Genomic DNA, 27,069 nt, shown 5'->3' with positions numbered 1-27,069 from the left:
CTTCCTTCAAAAATTAACAATAAAAATTTCCATTTTAACAATATATATATAAATATAAAAAGGGAAGTGGAGTAGGAAAATAAACATATCGCTACATCGATAAAATGGAAAATTAGTATGGAATTATAATTCGTAGCAACAAAACCCTCTTACGAAATATGAAAAGCTCTATTATTGCTGTATTTCTTTATTGGTGCATTTTCAGTGATGGAAAAGGGTTGATGGTTGGCGCAAGCAGCGACGAGCAAAGGGTTTCGATAAGTTATTCGAGAATAAAAAGGCAGAACTTATACAGTATATAATAAGGTCTATTTTTAAAAAATTGTTCGATCAACGATTACGGAGTTAAGATTCTGCATAGAAAACCACAAAATGCAAATGAATATTTTAATAACACGTTATGAAATTCCAAAACAGATTTTTTTAGAATTAAAATCAATGCAGTTAGAGTTATTTGCACCTTTTCTTTAATTTAATTAGAGTTGTAAAGCGGTATTAGCGGTTTTAAACAATTGAAAGTAGATAATTGGAAATTAAGCGCATAGACATCAATTGAAAATGAAATAACTGATGATTCTTTATGACATTTTCAACCAAAAAAATTAATGAAAAAGACCTAATGCACAACAAAATAAGAACAAGTTCAAATGGTCTTCCAGAAACTTCCTCTCATATTCTCTGACAAATTTGTCACACCACAGAACACCTTACATGGTATTACGAAATATTAATTTTTGGCGTCTGTTTAGTACTTTTACTGAATCTATAATGTCCTTCTCCAATTAGTTTGCGATTCATCTCTGATTTACATTAATAGCATCGAAAAATAGAATTTTGTTTCAGACACGTTTTTCCCGATCAATTGAAATACAAATTTGACATAAAACTTCACCGGTATACTCAAAATAACATACCAAACTTGATATATTTATATCACTACATTTTTGAGTTATCACGTTATCTAGTTTCCGTAAGTTCAGACTGACAGTCAGTCAACCCGTAGTTGGATTTGATTTAAATTTGACAAGTATCTACACTGTATATAACAAATCTGTGTTCCGAATTTTGTGTGTCTAGTTCTCTTCGTTTTATAGTTATCGTATTTTTATTCAAATAGCCGGAGAGACGAACTTTCTCTGAACAGATTTTATTCAAAATCTGGAAAGAAATCTGCAAATTTGGTGTAAAGACCTCATATCAAATTTCACCCGTCTAGCTCAAATCATTTTTGAGCTATCTTTGTCACAGAGAGACAGACGGACATTGTCCATAAATATATGTCTCGAACTCAGGGTGGTTTAAAACGTAGAGATTCGTCAAAATATCTAGAGTTCGAATTTTTTGACAACTGCTATACTTTCTCTGTATTACGTATACAAGAAAGTAAAGAGGAAAGTGAGACATACCGTTATAGGGAATCTTAGGGGACCTACTGTTATAGGAATTTTTCGACCAAAGGAAACATTTTTTTTTCAAATAGAAGAAATCTTTCACTGCAATTTTCTCTTGTTTTTCATAAAACTCCCCACCATTAACATAATAACCGAAAACATAATAGGGATAATTGCCTACAATTTCTAGTATACGTTTCAAATAATATGGCCAATGAAATAACACAAAATGTTTGCAATTTTCAAAATACCGTTTTAGAATTAGACGTTTACATCAAAATTCAGTAGTAAATTAATAGAAAATATGCATAATAACACACATTCCCAACCCCCAAATTGACTCGTTTTTCAATTTTCGTAGATTGTGGATCATTTCGTAGATAATTGTTCTCTAAAACATTTTTCAAAGAGAATTATGATTCCTGCCTTATAATTTGACGTGGGGGGTGGTAACGGTTTCGGTTAAATTTCATTAAAATTTTAAACAAATTATCCTGTTACACAAAAAATATTATATTTATATAAAAAATTCTTTTAACATTTTCTTGTTTATATTTGACTATGCATCTAAATATAATATAAAAAAGATTTCATAAATTATTCAACTATTAAAATATTAAAAAAATGCGATTATTCCGATCTTGAACTTAAATTAGCGTAATTAATTAACATTGGTTAGTTGACGTTAAATGAACTTAATTTAATTAATGACAATATTAATTTTATTTTATTATACTTAGTAATTTAACTTAGACTTAAATTAATGTTAAATGAAAGTAAACAATTTAAATAAATAGTTATTAATCTAAAAGAAAATGTTTTGAATAAAAGATTGCAGGTATTAAAATTACCAATAATTAGGGATTGCAATACCGGACCAAAATTTCAATATCGGTATTCGGAATTTTTAAATCTTAATACCGGGATACCGGTTTTAATACCGGTATTAGAAATTTCAGAAAAAGAAAGAAAACACAGATGTTTCTTTGTTTTATTTGCCAGTTTTATAAGAGAGTGTAAATATCACAAAAAATAATATGCAACTTAGAAATTATAACAGTATATAAAGAATCACAAAAAAGAAAAGTCACAACTTATTTATTTAAATCACAAAAAAAGTGTAAATATCACTATTCAGCCTGTGGTACTATTGCAAATTTTTGAAATGTGATCTTAAAAAACATAATGCATCCATTGTACTGTCTTTAAGCCTGAAAAGTAATTTTGTGTGAAAATTACCAGCTGTCGAAAACGCTCTTTCGGCATCTACGCTAGTTGGTGATAGTGTTAGCAATGCGCGATATACTTTTCCCAAGTATTTACCTCTAAATCCCTCATCTTCAAATAAATCAATTTCTCGTCGGATGGTTTTGGATATAGCTGATTTCTGTATTGTATTTTGGTTCGTTAAATTTTTTTTTATCTATTGCTAATTCTAATTTTTGTTTACGAGACAATTCCTTTTCACTATCGACATTAGTATCATCAAAATCTTCGATAACTGAATTCTTCTGAATGTGAATAGGTTTGTGGGTAAAAAATTTTAAGAAAATTTACTATAAACTTAATCAGATTTGAATTTATTATTTTCTTTCCTTCTTTTTCATTTTCATTTTTAAAATCATTATAATTATGTAAATAACGTAAGACATTTTCTGTTTCGGTATGCCTTTCTTCTGCGCGATTTTTCAATGTAATGTATAATTCTTCAGATAGTGATGTGTGCTGTTCTTTCATGACTGCAGCATGAAATTTATTGTTGCATTAGATGTTAGTAAATTAAAATCTCTCCGACATAATGCCTCTATAGTCAGTTTTATTGGAAGTAGAGCTGATATAGTTCTGGATATTAAGTCGAATTCACTATCTGAAAAATTAATTTACAGGTTTAAATCGATTATTGCTTTTTGGATTGGATTTCAAAAATCGTTCCATCATTAGGAGTAAATTGTTCCAAAGTGTTTTAAAATCTCTTATTAACATATATTCTGTTTTATTTTCAGTTAGTACATATTTTAGTAATATATACTTTTTATAGAAGAACATTTAAATATCTTAACAATTTTTCGAACTTTATAAATTATAGGAAGCCATTCTTGATAGGTTAATATTTCATCCTCATTAGCAATATCTTCTTCAACAATTGCATTGTCATTATCTTCATCGTCAATATCACTCTCTCTCTTACTCTCTTCAAAGGTGGAATCCGAAGTTTCTATATCCACAGTATTTGGATTCTTCTGTTCTTTATTTTTTTGGTATAATACATCTATTACTCTTAATTGAATTCCATGTGCATAGCACAATTGCTGATTTGCACCAATCAATTTTCCAACTTTTTTCATAACTGTTGCTCCGTCAGTCGTTATGGATACAATATTTTCTTTCAGGGATAATCCATGTTTCTCTAATTTAGATTTAAGCAATTCAGACATTAATTAGCTAATTAATTTCGCCCGTTAGGGAGACATAAAAGCAAAAACGCATACTATTTTGTTATGTTGGCGATCCCTGAACCTATAGTGGAGACAATTTAAAAAATGTCTAGTAAATACCGAAAAACCGGTATTTCAACTTGTGAATACCGGTATTACAAAATTGAAAAATAGCTCAAAATACCGGTATTGCAATCCCTACCAATAATAGAACTGTTGAGCATTATGATAACTTCATTACATTAGGAGCAAATTTAAAAAAAATCCCGTATAATTAGGATTTTTTTTCGGTCTACGACCCTGGTTTTTTTTGTTGAAGTCGAATTTTTCAAAAACTAAAACAGAATCCATCCGAAATTTTTATGAGTTTTTTTCCTTTCTATGCAGTATGTTCTATGTAATATGTATTTAATAGTGATTTCAAAAATTTCGCTGAAATATTAATAAAAAACAAAAAATAAAAGTATTTTTCCTCCTTTGCATTTTTTTTTAAACTTTCAAAATATTTCGGGACGGACATCGTAATTTTGAACCATGGTCAGATGACGAAGACGAAACCTGAGCTGAATAGGGATATTCATTTATAATCAACTTATACTGCACGAACATGTTTCTCTTGTTATCTAAGTCTATTATATAAAGCCGAGTACGAGAAACCTTCTCTATTTTAACTTTTAATGACTCATTGTTTATGATTACAAAAAAAGGTTAGATTTTACTTAATATGATAATCCTCATTCTGTTTTTTCAATGAACTACGTGCGTGGTAAAGCTGACGACAACGAAAAGGCCGAAAGATGACTAAATACGGAGTGATATTCGTGAAGACGTGTTCAGCATCAATAAATGCTCTCGTATTTCTACAGTAAATTGTCCGAAAAAGGACAGAATGACATTTAATGTCATATATTCCCATGCAATACATGCGTATTTTATTTCCTTCTTCTGTTTGTACATTTCAACAGTTTAAACATTGAAATCTGAATCGCGCAGGGAATCTCTAAACTTAATCATATATTCAATGCTGGGATGTCTTTTACTTTCTTATACACCAGGGGTGGGCATTCAATTGAACACGATCGACGGGTGGACCACTAAGACAGTTTGGGGTGACCGCCTTTACTAAGACCTAAGACGCGCATACTGAAAGAGACATATTTATGGAACATTCTATTCTTTTTATCTCTTGAGGAAATCCAAGTTTTTCTCCTTCAAAACGACATATTTTGAGAAGCACGTCGTTCAAAACCTAAGAATAACTTTTGGAATCTAATGAACGAAGTAAAGCATCCTAATTTAAAAAGGAAGTTGCATATTGCCGCATTGAAAAGAATCAGTCGACTCTTCATGGCCGAATGGTCATAGAACTGGTCTCATAATCAAGGGATTGTGAGTTGGAGTCCCGCGATTCACAGTTTGTGAAAATATTTACTTAATTGATTTTAGGTTTCTCTTTATTTCATGTTCCAGAAGATTCTGGACATTTCTTTAGTTTACCAGACAAGTGTTCTGGACTTCTCTTACTGTCCCCAGAAAAGTGTTCTGGAACTTTCCCTGCTAGTATAAAAGCAGAAGATCTGTCAGTCACTGTGTTCTCAGTTCTGAGTTGAGTTAATAAATTGGTTTATCTTTACTTCTTGTGTGTGTCATTGAGTTCTGCACTAGAGTATCTACGTGACAATATCATTGAACACAGTTCTTTGGTTCAACTTACCTGTGTGAATCTGCATTTTCAATGATGAATATAATTAAGACAATATATCGTGCAGGTCTCACAGCCGACCACTTAGAATTCAGAGCAAGATCAGCAGTTAATAATTATATACCGAGATATTCAAGATTGGCGGACATTAAGTAGACTAAATCTTCTACTAACTCTCCTACTACGAAAACTAATTTTAGATGAAAATAATTTATTTTCAGTGTATTTTGAATTGTTTGATATTAAATGCATCATTTAATATTATTGAATTTGTGGCTATTATGATTGTGTTTGTATTCTGCTCTTATTATGTTTGTGGTTATGTAGGTAAATACATATTCCGTATCTATTAATAAGTTAGAATAAATTTTATAGACTTTATTGTTTTTTAGCTCCCCACACCTATGTCACTAGTTGGACCCCAACACCACGGAAAAATCAGAAGTAACCCTTGCCCGGTAAAAGTTTGCCAAGCACAAAGAGGATTTAATTGTCGAAAAACTAGCACAAGAAATGTTGACGAACATCTACGTTTTTAAGTTCCTTGTTTTTGATAAACACATTTTAGGGAATACATCTGTTTATACATATATGAATGCGATAACTAAATAAAGCTGTGAAGACGATTGAAAATTAGTACTAGATCCAAATGAAATTTGGAGATTTCTAACAAAATTTGAACGAAATCCATTCACAAAAAAGAAATGTGTCTGTCCGAATGCAGTTGAACATAATACAAAACACAAAGAACTAGACAAATAAACTTCAGTGCAGAAGTTCAATATTTAAGATGTTGTTCTACGAAATTTGTAGATTTCTAACAAAATTTGAACGAAATCCATTCACAAAAAAGAAATGTGTCTGTCCGAATGCAGTTGAACATAATACAAAACACAAAGAACTAGACAAATAAGCTTCGGTGCAGGAGTTCAATGTTTAAGATGTTGTTCTACGAAATTTGTAGATTTCTAACAAAATTTGAACAAAATCCATTCACAAAAAAAAAAAAATGTGTCTGTCCGAATGCAATTGAACATAATACAAAACATGAACTAGATAAATTAACTTCAGGAGCAGAAGTTCAATATTTAAGATGTTGATCTGTATCAAATTTAGGACCAAGGGGCTGTCGGTCTATGATTGCAATCATGCAAACACGGGGAATGAAAAATGCATCGACTTTAATCAATGAAATTCGATACATACGTTTAGAATTTGATGTATAGATCCTTTAGAATTTCCAAGGAAAAAAATTTACCAAAGGGTAAATTTTAACTTGTTTGGCTGTTTGTTAACTTGTATTCGCAAGCATGCAAATGTGATAACAAAAACGACCTAACTTTAAAAAATGAAATCTGATTCGTGATCATATGATTACAGTTGCAGTTCTTTGTCATATTTCAATTTCTATATTTCGTAAAAGTTGTTTAAAATACATATTTGGTGTTTTTATTGTACTATGAAATACCGAACTCTGAATTGCGCGATTCGTAAAATTAAAATCTGAGCGCTTTGTCAAAAGTACACAATTTTGTGTGAGGTCAAGGGACTGGGGGGGGGGGGGTAACAATATAGAGTATGCGCGAAAGTTTCCTGAAGTTATGGTTCAAGGATTCCTGACACTGCAACGTAATCAAGGAATGCATACTTGAAGTGTCAGGAATAGGAAAATAGGAATTTTCATGCCATATTCGTTAATATTAATAAATCTGATTACATTTAAAAATCTGATGCCTAATATTTTTCCTCCGCTTTTATCATTATAATCTATATAGTGCAGTTATTAAATAAATCAAAAATAGAATTAAATCAATATTAAAATTCAACGAATCATTTTACATACATTTTCCAATAATGAAGATTAGGTATTTTTACTAAGCAAAAATCTATACTTTTTAACGATAATAACAGCTAAAATAATTGTCCTGTTGATAGATTTTATAGCAATTATCGTTTATACATTGCGATGGGCAACATAATCAAGAACATAATCGGAGTATCATGCAAAGTCGCTTGCTGACATCTTTCCCTTGCATTATCATACTCCATTATCCCATTATCAGGTCGTTGAAGTTGAGTTACGATGCTCTATCTGGAAGCAAGATAAGAATGGATGTGATGACAACAGCGGACATTACTTTAAGGTGTGTATCGGTTCTTCTCAAATATCTCTTAAGAGATAAAAGAGCGAAAATAGCATCCGCTGCGTTGACATGAAAGGTGGATGCCATAAAATTAATGGAAACATCGATGATTTTTACCTATTATGTAGAATTATGGGTTTGAGGCTAAAATTACTAGTTGCTTAATAATAGTAGTTAATTTTTCAGACGTAATTATAGTTCTTGTTGACAAGCTCAAATTAAATTTTTTGATTTTTTCTTTTTGCTGAAGAGTTTTATATGTTGGCAGTTAAGACATTTTTGTTATCGACAGCTCATTTGAGAAGTATCCTATGTCGTTGAAAAATGATGCGTCAGTTAATGGTCTTTTAGAACAAAATATTTTGGCGAGAAAATGAAGGCTTTGAAAGCAATGGCAAAAATAACAAATAAATAGATTTGAAAAAAAAATTTGAATTTTTAGTTAATTAGCCATTTTATTACAATTATTTTTATCATGTTGCGTCTTAGAAATAGGGCAGATATCTCGAAGCTATTTGAAGTTTGATGAAAAATCACGTATCCATAATTGCTTTTATCACAACAAAATGTTTTGGCGGAAATGTACAGATGTATGGAAACTCCAATTATTTCTTGATTAAAAAAATAATTGCGTCAGTCATATGCAATAATCATATGAAATGCGCAGTTATTTAACCATCATTTGAGAACCATTTTGTGTTGGAAAGTTTAGGATTTTGGTATTTCGTGGCCATAGTCAGTACTTTATGAGATCCTCGTTTAACAAACTGGTAAATTTCGTTTAACATTTCAAAGCATTTTTAAGATGTTATTGATTTATTTTGTCTTCTTTTTTTGATATTACTAACTTTGTGCAAAAGTTTTTATTTATCTATTATAAACAAAACAGTCAAATATCCACGATTGTATACAATATTATTAAAATAAACTTCCGGCATTTAAAAAGATTCTAATAACTAAATGAATTTAATGAAATATATAGAAATCTGATCAATTATACTTGATAAAATTTTCACATTATTCTAAACTGTGCTACTAATAAATATGAATATGTTTTAGCGCTCTACAAACCAGGCCGTTTGACTTATAGCTACCAATTTGGCACATGTATGCCTTGCAGAGTGCAATGTACACCTAGGAGCAATTGTTTTAGAATTCTTATTAATGAAAAAGATGAATTTTGATATTTTTCCGCGATAAATTCCGAAACTATAATTGTACAAAAATATATTTCACATTGTTCCAAAATATACAAAAATGTCTTTTTAATGTTACCAGTTTAATAATTGTGCGATTGTTTGCTGGTACAATTAAAAATATTTTTTTACCTAATTTACAAAAATAGATTACATTGTAGCTCTGAAATTTAAACAGTGTCCATTGATTCATCAACTTACTATCTGATCGCGTGATTTTCTTCTATTGTTGAAAGTTACAGAATAAGGATTTTGTTTAATATCTATGAAGTTTAGGAAAGTGAAGTATTTCAAATCAGGAAGACGAAGACGATATTGTAACTTCATTTAAAAATACAGCCGATTTCATTTAAAAAATGAAAATACCGCCAGATTTAGATGATAAATGAAACATTTTCAACAACGCCATGATGTCATGGAACTGGTTTCCATTATAAAAATCCATTGTATACCATTTCGTGTATACAATGAGCAGAATGTACGTAACACAATTAAAATAATACATCTCGAATGTCTGGCAGTCTTACTATGTTATGGATATGAAATTACATCTAAAGGATTTAAATGCAATTAAAGATATTCAATAAACCAACAAGAAAATATAATATGATTATCAACATAAATGAATTCCAAAGTAAGCTCATGAAAGATTTAGAGCCATAATAAGATACAGAAGAAATATACGTTGATTTGAACAAAAGATAAATAATTATTGCTTATTTCTTTCGAATGCACACGCGTACATATTTTTACTCATATATTATTATGACACCTAAAAGAAGAAAATATCCTCACAATTTGATATGAACTGTGAAAATAATTGATAATTATTCCTTTTAAAAGCTTTAAATCTAAAAGTCTTACGCAAATCCATTCAGAGTTATAAAATAGAAGTAATTGCTTTACAAAAACGAAACTATGCTTTAAAAAATAGATTATTAATATTTAAACATATGAACGAAAATCAAAACAGCATTCGAATATAATTTAACTGAATTCAAGTAAAAAAACTTATTAAAAGGAAAATTTGAATGATTAAATCTCCTAAAGTTATTTGGATAGAACCGAAATGTGAAAAAATTCTTTATTTCAAACCATTTTGGAATAAGAAAATATCAAATATTTTCTTTAAAGAAGGAAATAATTTTTTTCTGTTTCAAATTCAGGGATAATTTTAGAATAAAAAATGAAAGATATTTAATAAAAGGAACTTAAAATATTTTAAGTGAGATGAGATTATTTATAGTAGTTTAAAAAAAGCGCTATATTTGATTATCAGAATAAATTTTTCTGAATGAAATAAAACTATTTAATTCTTAATAAAGATATCATTTTGAAGAGGATTTATTAAATTTTTCGTTTTAAAGTTGATTTTTCTTGACAGATATATTACAACAAACGATAATATTTCGATATTAAGATACGGATATTAAATCGGTTTTTATTTAATTTCTTAGATTAAGTTTCCATTTCAGAAATTTAATTACCTCCGACGCAGTTTATCTGAAAAAGTTGTAGACTGTATAACGTTACGGAAGTAATAAAAATTTGTGTTATAAAATAATTAATAAAACGAATTCTTGCGCATAGATATTTTGTAACACATTATAATACTTATAGGCTAAAATGCAGACTGTAAATTGCTCACTGTATAGATCGTTTAAAACGCTTTACAGAGAAGATTATTGGATCTGGAAAGATCAAATTTGGCACGTAGTTACTTCTTAAGTTGTAGATATTTATTAAGAAATAGTTTTTCAAAATTTTAATTTGATTTTTAAATGAAAATGGATAAAAAAAATTCAACAGGCATATTCATAAATATTTTTATACCACTTTAGAATTAAAAAAAAATTGTTTTTCAGCAATACTAATTTTATTTGCACATAATCGTTTTCCCATTTTAATAAATTAAAAAAATTAAAGTATATTAAACAAATATATTATTTAATATTTTAGCTATTACTACGCACATAGTTACTCTATAATTAAGCAAGACACGGCGATTTAGGTTTCTTTTCTTTTTGTGTGTACACACAGTATTGGTGCTATATAATTAAGATTGAATTATAGAAATTAAACAAAGATAGGCAAATTAAGTCTAAATTTTTATCAGGCTAAGATAATACAGAGATTCAAATGTCTAAATTTTTTTTACATGATTGAAATTTCAAAATTGCTAATTTTAAGTGGATAATTTCAGTTCTATAAAGAATTGCTTTATTTTAAAATTTACCTGTCTGAATGTAGGATTTTTAATGATAAATAATTACCACAAATTACATAAATAATATGAAAACAAGTAACAAATGTAATATTTGGGAAAATATTAATAATTTTTACATTTTTTTATTTTATGCTGATATGTTAATAAATAATACAAATTCTTTATAAATATTAATCAAAGTCTGTTAAAAATAAACCAGAAAATATTAAAATAGAAAAGAAATACATTTCATATAATTTTATAATTACCAGGAAAAAAAACCCATCGTGAATGTAATTTTAAAATAAGGCGATTTCTTTTTGTAGTATTATATATGTAAAAGTATATTTTATGTCAAGTAATTAACATTTTTTTAACACTTATTTATCAAATAAATCATTTAAATATATCTGTAAAGCATCAGATATGTCGTTTCACATTTTTAATATCCATTGAAATCTGATGTAAAAATATCCAAAAAGAAATTTTTGAAAAATTGACTTACCAGAAATATTTTTCTAAAGAAGAAAAACCCAATTTAATTTTGAGGCAAGTATTTATTTATTTTTTGAGGAATGTTAACATTCCAAAAAAATTCAAGTCCAGTTTCAAACTATTATCGTAACTCGGAACGACAAGCCATCGAGCCTTTTTAATTGAACGAAAAAAAAGTTTGATAGAAGAACGCGAGAAAATAAATCAATTTTCACCGCGCAAAACTTGAAGAGATCGACCCCTCTTTCCGAGAGAAAATGAAATATTTTTGTGTGTGTAGACTTCAGATTTCCCTCGGAGCTTTTCAACTGCTGATAATTTTTGTACTTCTTTTCAGGGATTTAGTGAGCGCCATCTGTAGGTTGCTGAAGTAACGATCCGTCATTTTCACTTCAGATGCAGATGCTGGGTGAAAAAGTTAATTCGAAGAGTAAATATTAGACAGGCATTGCGAAATAGCTGAGGCAGTCTTGGGTTTTTAAATATTTGCCCTGGTTTTGCAAAAATGTTTCAGATTTATTCTAGTGATAAAAAAAAGTGTCGCAAAATTTGTCGCTTTCACTTTTTTTTTTTTTGCACAGGAAGTAAATAAAGGAAATGTATTATAACAAAAATAAGAAAAAAAAATCTAATTCAAGATTTGCATAATTATTTGAATTCATACATAAATGATATAAAAAGAAAAGTTTCGGAATTTTGTTTGTATGCCCGTGAATACGATGTTTAAAATGAAACAAATTAGACGAATAAAATTTCACATGCTGTCTTTACACGGAAATAGTGGGTTTTTATCAGATCTTGGACTATTTTTCTCCAAAGAATTCCTGGACGTTTGTCTGTCTGCTCGTGTGTAAATAATATAAATTTAAACTGGCAAAAGCAGTCTCCTCAAAATTTTCTCACGAATTCATTAACTCTCTCCTCTCACATAAAATTGCGACTAAGGTAACGTTCGCAAATACCTTAAATGGCTTTGATCGACAAAAGTTATGAAATATTAATTTATGGAATGAATTAAGTATTTTTACAGTATCTATAATGTGATCTTTGGCAAATTTTTTGTCAATTAATCCCTGACATTCAGTAATAGGTACGAAGGCCACAATGGTCTGGTGGTAAGGTCTCGGCTGGCGAGCCATAGGGTTTCAGGTTCTTGACACGATTCCACCGAAGAACCATCGTGTAAGGGGGTATGTTACACTTTCAATCCGTCAGACCAAACGTTCTCCCGCTGGTGTGGTGCGGGGTGGAGAGGCGGGTGCCAGCTCAGGTGTCGTCCACGTCATCTGAGCACGGTTCAAAATTACGAGGTCCGTCCCAAAATAGCCATAGTGTTGCTTTATAACTGGCCGTTAATATAACTAAACTAAACTCAGTAATAGGTACTGGAAAATAGAATTTGAGTTTTAGATGCGTTGTTTCGAATCGACTGAAACCAGAATTTGACAGAGAACTATAATTGCAGTCACAAAGTTACATATCTAGTTTTACATATTTAAGTATTGCGTTTTTTGAGTTGCAGCATTTACATGTTTGTGAATTTACAGCCCGACAGAAAGATAACCCCTTAAGGGATTTGATTCTAAGTTTCGTAGGTGTCTACATTTTAGATATTAAAGCTATGCACCAAATTTTATTCATCTAGCCCTCTTCCGTTTGTAGTCATCATATTAACTTATTTGGGAACTGCCGGACTGATAGAACTGATAGCGCGTTTTTGTGTTATCTTTGTCATAAATAGACAGAAAAAATGTTCTTTAACAAAAAAAAAATTGAGTATCTTTAACATATTTTTGGATTCAATCGGTTTATGGGAAATCCAAAAGATATACTTGATTCTTTTTGCCATAAATTACGAAGTTAACCTGAAAATATACTTAATGTGTTTGTTGCGAAAATGTTAGACTTTAGGCCCTTTCTTCCAAGTATTAGCGATTCATACTGAAAGCAGCAGCAGTGGTCAATCTGAAACTCCGTACGCACTCTCTAATAAAAGTTTTATGCATTATCTGAAACTTATCTAGATTAATTTTTTTGAAGTTTTAATAAAAATTGAAAGAAAAATTATATAAAAATCAGATTTTTATCGTCGGAAAGATATAATTATCAATTTTAAGAAGGTGTTAAATTTTTTCAAATTAATTTTCTCCGAAAAAAAAAAGACAAAATATTGGCTAATTTATCATAGCATCCAAACTCTGCTTCCGATGCACGTCTGTTCTATTTGCTGTCACGGACTTCAATATTCTTTCGTACTTTCGTTTGAGTAATTGACTCAAGCGTGCTTTTAAGCATTGTTAAATCACTACTCAAAAACAAATGCAAAATTGGTAAAAAAAAAAAAAGGATAAATAAAGTATAAAATTTTTAAAAATAGTGATGAATAGTTCGAATTTAAATAAAAAATAATATAAATAGAAAAATAAATAAATAGAAATTGAAAGAAAGAATGCGCAAAAAGGAAATTGTGATCATCGAAATGGTAAAATATTGAATTTTAAAATGATATACATTTTACAAAGTTATTACAAAAAAAAAAAAAGGTAAACTTCTAATTAGTTGAATATTCAATTAAATGTTGCTCTTTTAAAAATTGACATTATTTTTCTTCTTTCCAATAAAATCAATTAGAAAAATTTGACTGAAATCGACTGTCTTTTAGGGTAAGATGTGGAACATGTACAGATACATATATACATACATAATAAAAATAAGAGTCCTTTTTTCTAAGATAAAAACCACCTATTTAATAAATTATCCTGATGTATTCACTAAGACTTTCTTTATACTTAAATAATATTATAGGAGACATCTCAGATATGGGCATAAAAAGCTTTCGGTATGGTGGTTGGTTCTCGCTTCTGGTATTTATAGTAAGCGTTTGGAATATTCTAAAGACGAAATATACTTTTGTGTGAAGAAGGCGTGAGCCTCTGAGTATGCTGTTTATAATATATTCACAATTTATTCTTGCCTTTTTCATTTTGTTACGATTCAGTGGGATTGCAAAGGGGGATCAAGAGAATTAAAAATTCTTCGGTTGGTGAGTTTAGTATTGCCAAAAAATTAATCGTTAATATATTGTCGATAGTGTCGTTAAAAAAGAAATGAATCACTAATCGCATTTATTTCATAATTCAGTAGCTGGATTCCTTCAGTACCTGTTAGAGACAGATCACTCAAAAGCTGAGACAATGAGAGGTAATCTTATGGTTATGTTCGCGAGTTCGCAAATTGTACAGACTGTCTATGGCAAAAGATACCGACGTGCTCTGATTGGTTTAAGCCTTGGCATCCTTTTGGCAATGTTTTGCACTCATAATAGTCTAGTTTTCGCTTATTTGGCTTAAACCTTGTACCTTTCATTAGTTTTATGGAAGATATGAGTAAATATCAACACGGTCTAATTTTTATTAATATAATTGTTTTCTCTAAATTTTAGTAGTAATACTACTAATACTAATTAATAATAATAATAATAAATATTACTAATAATACTAGTAATACAAGTAACTAATGTTGTTTATGCACAGAAGTATAAAAACTATATGAAAGTAATTACTCAACATATGATGCAGCAATTAAATAATTCTAATTTTTATATGATTTTCGTGTCTTTATTGGATAATTTATGCAGTCATTGAAACTTGTTGCTGAACATTTGTTACTTTCCCATCAACTACATACATATGAGGAGATGATTACTTAATGCCAATAACGTATAAATATGTAAGCTTTAACGGAATATGTGATTTCGTAACTAATTTTTTTTAGTTATATCAAAATAATATTAAGAAGAAACACATACATAAATTATTTTTAATAAATTGTAATTTTTATATTTCCTGAATTTAGGTTTCAGGATTTGATTTTTTCCGCTGTATATGTGTTCCAGATTAATATTACATGTAAACCGTAAAAAATGGAGGGGGGGGGATAAATCCACAAATTTTATTTATTTTTGTAAAAATATATTTCGGTATGGCATCTTTTTGGTAAAACATTGTCAAAAGGATGCCAAGGCTTAAACTAATCAGAGCACGTCGGTATCCTTTGCCATAGACTTAGTCTGTACAATTTGCGAACTCGCGTTATGTTCAAGGACTTGAAATCTAACAAAGATTGCACTTGGCGGTGGCTCCTTCAGTATTATAACCTGCTCTACATTAGGCAGCAATGTCTACAGAAATAACTCAAAATTGGACTTTTCTAATTAATTTTCAATATTCAATTATAAATAATATAAAATAAAAGGATAATAAATTCTTTGACTTGATTAATTAACTTTTAATGAAGAAATTACTAATTTATAAATGATTTGAATTCAAAACAAAGCTTCAAAATAAATGTTTTCAATTCTATTTCTTGCAATCTGAAATCTTATTTATAAAGATTACACATCTGCTGTGAAGGAAAAAAAAATAATGTTTACATAAATATACAAGTATGTTACTTTCGTATTTCTTTGCGGAAATATTTATTAGTACTATATTTCTTCACTAATGTTTATTTATCATCAAGCATACTTTTTTTAAAAATTTGTAATCAAATTTCAAATTTCTAAAAAATTTCTGTTGCATAAAAACGTTTAGAACTTTCCTTACGCTCTATCAGGGAGGTGTTATTTTTGGCTTTATTATTACTGGTTTTATTAGTCAGGAATGTGTTATTATTGCTTTCTGCTTTCAGAAATTATTGAAGGGTTTTCATGAGCATTGTTACTACGCATGCTCAACGGCAAAAAATCAATAACTCTTTTTCGACAGCACCTCTTCATTATCTGTGAAGGGATTCGCTTTATTACTACAGTACTAAATGATAGCAATAAATGTTTTTTGGGAAGTTTTGATTGAACGCGGATAGATATACCATTTTTGGCTTTATTTTCCCTGGCTACTGAAATGTCTAAAAGTAATGCTCTTAAGTAATTGATAAATTAAAATATTACGAGCAAAATTAAATAAATTATTGTTCACATTTATAAATTTATTAACATGCTTATGGAGGAGATATTTAATGATGATTAATGGTTAATGATTAAGGATTAATGATGCTGAAGATTAGCAATATTAGATGGTGCTTGAGTTTAGCAATATTTATATATGAGCCATCTATTACATCTATTATCATATCGTATTTTATATCTCTTTTTATAAAATATAATATGTTGTCATACATACCATATTTTATATCTCGGTATATAAAATATGAAACGTTGTCATACGTATTATATTTTACACCTCTTTATATATAATACGATATGTTGTCATACATACCATATTTTATATATCGGTATATAAAATATGAAATGTTGTCATACGTATTATATTTTACACCTCTTTATATATAATACGATATGTTGTCATACATACCATATTTTATATCTCGGTATATAAAATATGAAATGTTGTCATACGTATTATATTTTACACCTCTTTATATATAATACGATATGTTGTCATACATACCATATTTTATATCTCGGTATATAAAATATGAAATGTTGTCATACGTATTATATTTTACACCTCTTTATATATAATACGATATGTTGTCATACATACCATATTTTATATCTCGGTATATAAAATATGAAATGTTGTCATACGTATTATATTTTACACCTCTTTATATATAATACGATATGTTGTCATACATACCATATTTTATATCTCGGTATATAAAATATGAAATGTTGTCATACGTATTATATTTTACACCTCTTTATATATAATACGATATGTTGTCATACATACCATATTTTATATATCGGTATATAAAATATGAAATGTTGTCATACGTATTATATTTTACACCTCTTTATATATAATACGATATGTTGTCATACATACCATATTTTATATCTCGGTATATAAAATATGAAATGTTGTCATACGTATTATATTTTACACCTCTTTATATATAATACGATATGTTGTCATACATACCATATTTTATATCTCGGTATATAAAATATGAAATGTTGTCATACGTATTATATTTTACACCTCTTTATATATAATACGATATGTTGTCATACATACCATATTTTATATCTCGGTATATAAAATATGAAATGTTGTCATACGTATTATATTTTACACCTCTTTATATATAATACGATATGTTGTCATACATTCCATATTTTATATCTCGGTATATAAAATATGAAATGTCATATATATTATATTTTATATCTCTTTATATAAAATATGAAATGTTGTCATACGTATTATATTTTACACCTCTTTATATATAATACGATATGTTGTCATACATACCATATTTTATATCTTGGTATATAAAATATAATATGTATGACAACATACCATATGGTATGTTGTCTTTATATAAATGTATTATATCATATGTATGTTGTCATATGGTATGTTGTCTTTATATAAAATATGATATGTTGATATACGTACCATATTTTATATATCTTTATATAAAATATGATTATTATTAATAAGAAGATTTACACTACGTATTCCAAATGCGACAAAGTTAAAATATATATACAGCATTAGCACTCGACAGATTGCCTGTTAGAATATAAATAGACGTATTTCTTGAAAAATGTATTTTTATATGAGGTTAAAGTAAAAGTCTTCTTACATAAAACATTATGAAACACATATCGACTTAACATGTGTAATTTCAGATTAATTATTTTTATTTTGTATACAAATTCCAACTTTTAATTAAAAATAATTCGCGGAATCATTTGGAATGAAAAAGCGAAATTCTCGCAGCATTTCGAAATATTACAGCAATGCCCCGAAAGAGTTTTAAAAACAAGCAATGATTAATTTTTTCCAGAAATCATTTATAATTTAAAAAAAAGACACAAAATTGAATCAAAATAAAATTATCTTTCTCTAGATAGAAACATAATTTTTATTATTAAAGGAACATTTTAATGAATAAAAAAATGAAACATTTGATTAATTATCTCTAAAATTTCATTAAACATGTTAACTAAACCCTTAATGAATTTTCAGTTTTATTTATATACATTTCGGTTATATGTATTTTCAAATTTGATTGGTATTATTGGTAAAAGAAAACACAGTACCGAAATAGAAGTATTGTTTTGAATAACAAGTTTTTGCTCTTGTACGAGACGTTTTTTTTTTGCACTCTATGTTTAGAATGTCCGGATTGATATTGAGCTAATCAATTTATTTAATTTCAACATAATAATTCTCTGCTAATAAGCCTATTTTCAATACAAAAATGTTTTGCAACTTGTCTTCGCTGCGATGAGCTTTTAAAAACATTTGGATAAGGGAACAAGATAAAGGATGAAGGCATAGACATTGAATGAAGTCTATTTGAACAGTTCTCCAGAAATCAGGAATTGTTTGTTTAAAACCAGTGGGAGTGGTCTTCGCTTCACTTTCTCGCATATTTTCTACTAAACTTGTTATGCTAGAGAATGACTTACATGGCATTGGCGTACAATAGTTACGAAATATTAACTTTTAGCATAAATTTAGAGGTTTTACTGAATCTATTGTGTCAACCTTGGCGAGTTATTTGGCGATTTATCGCTGGTATGGATTAAAAGTATCCAAAAGTCGAATTTGTGACTTAGACTCGTTTTTCACAACTGATTAAAGCAAAAATTTGATACAAAAATAACACCCGTAATCACCAAATTTGATATATTTAAGTCTTGTTTTTTCCGTTAGCATGCTTACATGTTTCTCAACTGAGAGACCGACAGACAGTCAACCCTCAGTTGGATTTGGCTCAAAATTGGATAGATATCTACACCATAGATGTTAAATGTTTGTACTGAATATTATCTATGTAGTTCTCTCCGTTTTGTAATTAGGGCCGCGGTGGCCTGGTGATAAGGTCTCGGCTTCGGAACTGGAGGGTTTCAGGTTCGAGACCCGATTCCACCGAGGAACCGTCGTGTAAGGGGGTGTGTTGGACGTTAAATCCGTGATGACCAAACGTCCTCCCGCTGGTGTGGTGTGGAGAGGGGGGTGCCAGCTCAGGTGTCGTCCTCGTCATCTGACTGCGGTTCAAAATGACGAGGTCCGTCCCAAAATAGCCTTAGTGTTGCTTCAAACGGGACGTTAATGTAACTAAACTAAACTAAACTTGATTTTTCCGTTATCATTCTTACATGTTTCTGAACTTAGGGACCGACAGACAGTCAACCCTTAATTGGATTTGCCTCAAAATTGGACAGATATCTACACCATAGATGTTAAATGTTTGTACTGAATTTTATCTATGTAGTTCTCTTCGTTTTGTAATTATCGTATGAAGTTATATTCGAACAGTCCGACAGGTGGTTTCCCTCTGAACAGATTTTACTCAAAATTTGATAGAAATATGCTCATTTGGTGTAAAGACCATACATTTCATTTCACCATCTATCTCAAAGCGGTTTTGAGTTATCTTTGTCACAAACAGACAGACAGGCGGACATTTTCCAAAAATCTTCTTTTCGGACTCGAATCAAAAACGTGGAGAATCCTCAAACTCTCCATTTCGAAATTTTTGACGATTACTATACTTTCTTTATACAACGCATAGAAGAAAGTAAAAAGTGATTTTTAAAATGAATTTATCTGATTTAATATAAAAAAGGAATAAAATAATGTAAAAGTTTTATTCTTGATTATTAGCAACAAATGAATGATAGTTATTCATTTATTTAACTAATTATTTCAAAATTCATTAAAATGTTCATGAATGAATTTGAAGAGACTGTATTGAGCGGCTTGATTTTTTACAGAGAGAAAACCACATGAAATGTTACTTTTATTTCTTACTAACCATTAGTCATGTCAACGAACATCGATGAATTATATTATATTACAACTAAAGAAAGTATTAATTTAAATTATATCTGCGTAACAAACAAAAATATTCTGACTAGTTAGTAATACTTGCTAAGTGGCGAAAGAAATTGCTGAAATCAGTCTAACTGTTGAAGATGGGAATTCTAATAGATATTTTTCGAAAACGGAGACCGAAGTGGAACAGGCGACCATTGATTATGTATCTAAGTGATATGAGCTTTCTCATGAGACAAAGATTGTTGAAATCGTATAAATATTTGAGACTAAAGGATTATTTTAAATCTACAAAACCTACAAAATACACAATGAAGAACTGTTTTTGAGCTATTTCACAAAATTTAAGGTTGGCGAAGGAGGGATGACCCTTTCTTAACTTATTTAGACATCATGAATTTGGTATAAATTAAAACTTGGTGTATTTGTATCGTTGATTGAAAGAGATGATTAGTTCATTATTTTGCTATTTATTTGACAAATAAGTAAATTTGAGCTTTTTGTATATTGCTGCATTGAAAATATGCAGTCAGCTCTCCATGGCCGAATGGTCAAAGCACTGATCTCATAATCAAGAGATTGTAAGTTCGAATCGCGCTAGAGACAATGCGATTCACACTCTGTGAAAATATTAATTATATCCTTGATTTTATGTCTTCCTTTATTTCATGTTCCAGTAGATTCTGGACCTTTCTTTAGTTTACCAGATAAGTATTCTGGATTTTTCTTACTGCCCCCAGAAAAGTATTCTGAAACTTTCCCTGCTAGTATAAAAGCAGAAGATTTGTCAGTCACTGTGTTCTCAGTTCAGGGTTGAGTTAATAAATTGGTTTAGCTCTACTTTGTATGTGTCATTGAGATCTACATTAAAGAACCTACGTGACAATATTTTTTGATACAATTGATAACACTACCAAGCATTCTGAATTGACCACAAAAACAGAGGTTATGAGTATTTGCTTTGGAAAAGAAAAAGGTTATTGAATCCAATCCCGTATTTGACTAACAGTTAAAGAAGCTTTTAAATTTATTATTTATTTGTTCAATAATGAATTACTATGTGATCCTGCATTACAGAAATGTTACTAATAATAATAATGCTAAAATATGATTAACTACTAATATAAACCAAACTAATAAAGAAATTGTTAGTAAGTTAAAACAATCAAAGGATGAATGAAAGATAATAAAAAATACAAATGTGAGAGATATAAAACTCCTACTTGCTCCAAACATATATGGTTTGTTGAATTTCAAAAAAATAATTTGAGAAATCCTTTTAGCTTACAGTTCACATTGTTGTGTTTCACATATGTGAAACTGTGTTTATGTGTATGTTCATAGATGAATGTAGAAAATTTTTTTATTAACTGACACTTTCACATTATAGGGACTTTAAAACATTTAATTTTTCAAATTGATTGCAATCAATTTTCACAGAAACCATACCATTTTTATACAATGAGTTGAATTCCACGTCTTCTTTCATGGAACTTTGTAAATGAAAATATATGACTATAATATTTAGAAAAATAAAAGCTTGTTCTACTTTTTTGGACATTATGTATATGAAATACGTTTAATACAATTAAATTAATAAATATAAATTTACTCAGTGATATGACTGAAGCGACATGTAATTACCATCATTATGTTTGCTTTAGATAATAGATATATATTTGAGAAATAGAAGCAGAACTCTGAAATTTTTCCTTTGATCTTTATGTTTGTTCTTGAGTCGAATTTCTGCCATTTCCAGACTACTTCCGTTTATACAACTGAATTATTTATTCACTGTGTACTCAACTAGATTTATGAATCATAAATCACATTCCAAATAGTTTCTTCAGAAATTATGAAGCAAAAATAAATTACATTCTAAATTCGCGCCAGGGTATGTAAATAAATATAGAGAAAGAAAGGCATATTTTTTTTTCTTTAAATTTTCTTTGACCTTGCCAACTAAAATTAGCATCTTAATGTGAGACAACTAACATCAATTCACAAAAGCGTGAGCATTCATCAACTAAATGTTGGACAGTACAATTGGAACTTCTGATTTAAGTTTCCCATTTGTACTAATCCTTTGCAGCCATTTCCCCTCTCAAACAAAAATTATGGCGACAGAACGCCAAACAAGTTAAGCGAAGCAGCAATTGCTCTTTGTTAAATGAGTACGAAATCACTGGGAAGCTAAATTAAGAGCTCTTTTCTGCCCAGTTAGGAACATTAGCCCTAAATTAAATTAAACATCAATGGGAATAAACAGGGCGTGCAACGTTAGCAGTAGGAGTGCCCCTGCTTGACTCTGGATGAATCTGCTTTTTGGTGGTAAGAAATTCTGTTCAATAAAATGGGTAGGAATAAAGAAAAAACAAATACAGTGTTTGTCGTGGGAATTGTCGACATGTACCGATCGATCATCGGCGGAAGGTTTGGAAGTAAAAACAAATCTTGTTTCGTTCGAAAAGTAGTTTAAGAACCGATGGCACGTGCATCGGTTTAGTGCCTGCTGTGTGGTAAATGATCAATAATGAAGAAAAGACAATAGGGGAAAAAGGAAATATTTTTGAAGCAAGATATCTAAAGAAAAGAGGTAGAATTTGTCAAACAGTGAGTCGTGAATCAATTTTTTGTGGATCGTGGTATGTATCTTTCCACAGTATACAAAAGAGCTTAAAATCTTCATCAATCCATACATTATGACTACTAATGTTAAGTTTTACTTGAATAGTTTCTTCTATAAAAGTTTTTCCCCCATAAAGATCTTTCCAGAAAGAACGTGTGGTATTCGTTTAAAAAGATTCCATTCTTCGAAGATTACCCCATTCATTTAGATTCTAAAATGTAGTTTGCAACTTTTAAAAATCTGGGAACTTCTGATATAAAATATAAGGGGCGAGAACAATATATCTCCCTGATATTAAAACTTTAAATCGAAATAATATACAAAGTAATGTAAATTTTTTGTCCATTAATCTTCTTATTTTTAAAATTTTTAAACTATTGTAAAGATGTTGTAATTGGTCAACAAATGTGAGTAAGGGATCTAAATTTAATTTTTACATTCTCATATATGTTAAGAAAGTAAAAAAAAGTTGTAATCGTTAAAAAATAAATAAAATAAAATTCGAGATTTTAAAAAATGTTCTTTTTTCAGACCTTCCTATCTTTGGAATTTTATCTGTAGGTTCGTTCGTACCCCCTTCTTATACATTAATTATATTTAAAAAGTTTTTTCTTCCCAAAGTCGTTTTTTTTTGCCCCATAAATTTTTATCCAGAAAGAGCATATGTTGTTCGTTTCAGAAAAAATTCCCTGCGTCGAGGGTAAAGTGGTTGCAATACATTTAGTTTCTAAAAATTGATTTGCAATTCTTAAAAATTTGGGAACTCCTGATATAAAATACAAAATGCGAGCACTATGTATTTCCCTGATGATAAAACTTTAACTCGAAATAATCGACAAAAAAGTAATTAGCTGTTTTATCATTGAATCTTTCTGTTGCTTGAAACCATTGAAATGCTGATGCAACTGGTCAACAAACGTGGGGAATGGATCTAAATTTATTTTTACTTTCTCAGATATGTACACAAAGGGAAAGAATTGAGATCGTCAAATGCAATAACTCTAAAATGTTTCTAGCTTGTTGAACGTGCATATTTGAACGTGACATCAAATTACAAATTTCTACCAAATTCTGAAGGAAATGCATTCAGGAGAAATTTGTCTGACCGACTGTGAACACGATAGCTACGAAACAGAAAGATCTAAATAAATAACTGTTGGTACACATGCTTATAATATGAGACGTAAAAGCGTATCAAATTTTAAACAAAGTACGCAAAGAGATGTCTGTCTGTACCTTTGAATGCATTTAAACATTTCAATTTAAAAATGCAGCATCTTAAAGTGAAATTTGTTCTTCAGTTGTAATATATAAAATATAGATTCATATCAAATTTGAAACCAAATCTGCCGAACGATGGACTGTCTGTTAGTCTGTACTTTCATATTCATGTAAACGCAATTACCAAAAAAACTTAGAGATTTAAATAAATGAAATTCAGCATGTAATCTTGTAAAAACAATTGTAGTTTTATTTCATTTTTAATTCAATCAGACCGAAATTTGTTGAAATAATTAAATAATTTATCAAAGCCATGACAAATGGAAGATATAATACCAAATAGAAAAAAAAAACAAGAATAAGAGAGTCTGTAAAGATATTTTGAACTTATATAGTTTCAGAAAGGAATTTGCCGATTCTGCGAATTGATCACTGTTGGAAAATATAAAACCGCACATCTCAGAATTTAAAGTGAATATTTAAATTATATATATATATAATTACACATATAGTATCTCTTGAGCCTAATTTCAGGGGTTTTCGGGTCACGAGGAATCATTATTAGACAAATGTCTGTATTTCCTCACAGAAAAAATCTCTTTCTTTGAATCCCTGCCTGAGGGTGACCCTTGAAAAAGTCTTCAGGCCGGATTCTTTTTTTATATATTTTTATATTTTTTATAATTTTTTTGGTTTAATTTTTATTTGTTTTTTTTGTTTTTCCTATTAACTTGATTCTAATACTTTTGTATCAATTCATCTGTGTTTTAGAAGTAGCTGCAATTGCGGTCTCTAAATACTATGAAGTTCTTTTTTGGTTTTAGTTTAAATAGGTAATAAATTTTAGTTGCGATTTCGAAACTGTTTTGTTTCGTTTTCAAACTATTTCTTACTTTAGATTGGTTATATATATATATATATATATATATATATATATATATATATATATATATATATATATATATATATATATATATATATATATATAATCATGAGACTAGATTACGATTATTTTAACACATTGGTAATAATGTATTATAAAGATATATATAAAATAACTCAATATTTTTCCTTCAACATTTTTATAAGCATTTTTTATTCAATAAAATATCTCAAACGGTTATGTTATTCAATCATATTCTTAGTAATGCGTGTTTGGTTTAATGAGTTTGAAAACAATTTCTTTGATGATGAGATACGGTTAAAATATGTACAAATAATAAATCGTTTGTCTTATCTACTTTCATGATCAGTATATGTACATCATTTTTTTCTCGTATTTTTCTTTGCCTGCAATATTCTGCGAAACAAATTGCCAGCTAATATCAAATAATAGCCCACGTGGATCGCCATAAAGAGCTCTTTAATTCAGAGTAGATATTCTGAACTCTCATCCTCTAATTCGGTATAATTCATTATCACAATTAGTTCACATTTTTGTCAATTAAAATTAAAAAAAAGATAATTTTTAAAAATTTAATTTCTGTTTATTTCTTATTAGATTAACATAAATAAAAACACATCATCTATGCTAATTCGGTACATTTTTTTAAATTTCATTTACAGTTGTAACGTATAACATAGTTTGGTTTCAGTCATTTTGTAAAAACAAGTTCAAACCAGTTGTGTAAAACACAAATACAATTTGTTTGGCATCTAAAATACTTATTCTATTTTCTGTTTCTTATACATCAACCATTTGCCAGCGATTAACTTCCGAAAAATTGTAAAAAGTCGCACGTTAGATTCAGTAAAAATGTTAGATTCACATCGAAGATTAATCCTTAATAATCATTGTTCACCAATAGCATGCAATTAACATACAAATACAACCTTCCTTAACTATGTTACGAAGCCCACAGTTTTCAGATGCGAAAATAAAAATCTGAGGCCTCGTGGCTACACAGTCTTATTTAAAGTTCACAATTTCATGCGAGTGTTTTAGACAGGATGCAAGAAAGATAATTTCCTCTGGTTTATTGATATATTTATGCATAGAAAGATTTGCTTTCATAAATGACCTTTTTTTGAGGGACGGGAAAAAAAGCTTTTATGGGATGTCTAAAATGTAGATAATCATTCTTTTTATGTCGCATCCTTTTCTTATTCTTCACAAAAGAGAAATAAAAAAAAATAAAAAAAGGGTAGGGGGGGGTAGGGGGAGGAAATAACATGTCAAGTTCTTTTTTTTAATCAATTTTTCTCAAAATAAGATTTTTCTGCCTGGCTTTCCCTAACAGCAGAAGATACAGTGTAAGCACAAGATATCTGTAATCCAGTTCGTTTCAAACACTTTGTAGCATCACTCGGTCAATGGTTCGGAATTCTTCAGAAAAGCGTTCTTTAAGTTCTGGCAGTGTATTCGGCATTGCTGCTATATAAACAATGTCTTTGATGTTGGCCTACACAAAGAAATCACATGGTGTTAGGTCTGGGGATCTTGGTGGCCATGTGATTAAAGGTAAATCAAAATAATCCCCACGCCCCATCCATTGGTGTAGAAGTTCCTCGTTCATGTAACTATGTACCTGCAAAGATCAATGACGTGGAGCTCCATCCAGCTAAAACACAAAATTTTCGCTATTCTCAAGCATTAATGGAAATAACCAAATTCGCAGCATGTCCAGATAAATTTCACCTGTAACAATTTTTTCAACAAAGAAAAACGGTCCATATAATTTTTTCCGTGACATTGCAGAAAAAAACATTCATTTTTGGTGAATCTACATGAAACTGGACAATCTCATGAGGATTCCTCATATTTTGACATTATATCGATTTACATGATCTGATAAATGGAAGATTGCTCCGTTTGAGAAAATCTATTT

At 29.3% G+C, this 27,069-nt stretch overlaps 1 protein-coding gene across 1 annotated transcript in view; it reads right to left on the bottom strand.

The window, feature by feature from the left end:
- The window catches only part of LOC129969440 (ADAMTS-like protein 5), a 166,230-nt gene extending 154,374 nt beyond the window's left edge, over positions 1 to 11,856 (bottom strand). Inside the window, exon 1 of the mRNA XM_056084010.1 lies at positions 11,580 to 11,856. The gene's annotated coding sequence lies outside the window, so the exon portion shown is untranslated. The remainder of the gene's footprint in view (positions 1 to 11,579) is intronic.
- Between the last annotated feature and the right edge of the window lie 15,213 nt (positions 11,857 to 27,069).

The sequence above is a fragment of the Argiope bruennichi genome, chromosome 5 (assembly GCF_947563725.1).
Source record: "Argiope bruennichi chromosome 5, qqArgBrue1.1, whole genome shotgun sequence".
NCBI classification, from domain to species: Eukaryota; Metazoa; Arthropoda; class Arachnida; order Araneae; family Araneidae; genus Argiope; species Argiope bruennichi.
Note: the sequence above shows the minus strand (reverse complement) of the source record. Positions and strands in the feature narration are given on the sequence as shown.